This window comes from Fukomys damarensis, unplaced genomic scaffold (genome assembly GCF_012274545.1).
Source record: "Fukomys damarensis isolate Sample0158 unplaced genomic scaffold, DMR_v1.0_HiC HiC_scaffold_4, whole genome shotgun sequence".
Classification (NCBI taxonomy): Eukaryota; Metazoa; Chordata; class Mammalia; order Rodentia; family Bathyergidae; genus Fukomys; species Fukomys damarensis.
The window spans coordinates 33165233-33167448 of NW_022900916.1; positions in this window are offsets into that span (position 1 = coordinate 33165233).

A 2216-nucleotide genomic window follows, 5' to 3' on the forward strand; every position below is an offset into this window, starting at 1 on the left:
CTCTCTCTCTCTCCCCAGCACATAAACACACATTTGCAAAACTTCAGAACTTACAGCAATATGGTAGAGGAAAAAAAAAAAGAGGTTATTTACAATGCAGAAAGAATCCGATTGACCTGGTACTTCAATAACAGGAATGTTAGAAGTCAACCCAGGTATATCAGAAGGGTGGGCTAGACCGTGTGACAGTACTACTAATAAAAAAGTGACTTATAGTAGTTTAGGGTTGTTTCTCTCATTGAGTTTATTGGTACATTTTAGGCATACAGTACAGTTACATTCATCATTGGGATCTTGTACCTTTACATGACAGGTCTTGGTTCTCATTTTTTCCCCATACCCCTGCCCTACCTTTACCCCCTTCACCTTCCCCTATTTATAAAGACTTTGTTTCCATTTTTTTTCCTTTTCTCATATTTTTTTTAATCACATCACATGTTAAAAGCAGGTAGGTGCTAGAGATGTTCTGCTTACACTAGACACAGGTACCCAGGCTAAGAGACACTTCACAGTGGTTCACTGCCAAAGTCACAAGGTAAATACGCCCAGTTGTAATGCTTATTTAAGCTTCCACCTGAAAGTGACATTCATCACTTTTCCTCACATTTCACAGGCCAAAGCCTATCGCATTATCCCATCTAACTTAAAAGTAGATGAGACGATGCAATCTTAATATATGCCTAGAAGGTAGAAGACTATGTTCAGTTGGTTAATTGTTATATCTGGCTGAGCAAAAGTTGTCATGCTCCCTCCAGCACCTTGCCCCTAATGGAGAGAATTTAAAAGTCCCATCCTCTATTAAATTTAAAGTTTAGAATCTCTAAATGATATGAATCAAATTCTTCATTTCTAGTGGCAAACCTAGATTATTTGACACACAGCCGAACTTTGTTTTTTTAAGACCTCTGGTCTATATGACAAATTTTTGTTTATGAGGAATAAATATAAATAATCTTTATTTTTTCCCCAGTACCAAAATAAATAATCTTTATTTTTATATTAATTCCCTAGTTTTAAAGAAATTAACAATTTCAAAAGAATATATTTCAATTTTAAACATGCTGTTCAAATTCAGTGAAATAGTTCGTGTACTATTTTCATGCAAAATTCACACCTACAAAACAAAAAAATCTACACTTCACATTTTTCACTATATCAACTTCAATAAAACTTTAGTGACTAATACTTCACTATACTCACTTTTTAACACAAATAAAACTCCAATGGTCACATAGAAAGACAGAGTCAAAGTGAGTCATATTATCTCATCTTTATAATGGCTGAGCTATTAATATTTGTTTAAACATAAGATAATGTAGAGCCACAGGAGTTAGAGATAGAAATTGCAGGCAAAGAGAGCTGGAATAAATCCAAACTGTTAACAAACTTACTCAAGAAAGAAACATAAGCAGCTGCATCCACATATCTTGGGGCAAAGTAGTATAAACCAGAATTCTTCCACTTGATGTATGCAAAGAAGACAAAATTATTAAAAAATAAGCAACAAAATTATGTTAAATTGGAGCTTGGAAATATGTTAGAACTCATCAGTACCTGAAGTAATTGTTTAGACATTAGAGGGACATAATACTGTTTGGGGCAACAGTGTTTTATCACTTACATTACCATAATGTCATAGTGACAAAAATGAGAAAAGTGTGGAAAAGATGTTATTGTACATCTTCACTACATCTTCAGAATTTAACATAATACCCCTGGGACAAAAGAAAGAATAAAAAAACTCTTGGAAACCAACAGGTCAGAGATGGAAAAGATAGATTTCTCTTAGACTGACCTTTATGCTCTTAAATATGCTTAAGAACTTCTGAAAAGATCCTTGTTTGACAGCACAGTCTATCAAGCTTATTCATGTTCTGTTTTAATTAGTTTTCAGTCACTTACCAAGGAACTCTGGTTCTTAGTGGTAAAAACTAGTTCCTAGACCCACAAATGTTAGGCATTAAGTACAAATATTCAGTTGTTTAATCAAACTTAGTTTACTACACAAAGATAATAAGAGTATTTTCCTTCCCCCAATCAAACATGAATTCATGCTTTATATTTCCAATTTGATTAATATCTTTTTACCTTTCTCCAATAAATGAATGTCTTAACACAGTCATTCGTTTTGACTAGCAGTATTGTTCTAGCCACAATATGTCAAAATTGTAAAGTTGTCCTATGATTTAACAGGCTTTGTTTGTTCTGTTTTTTTT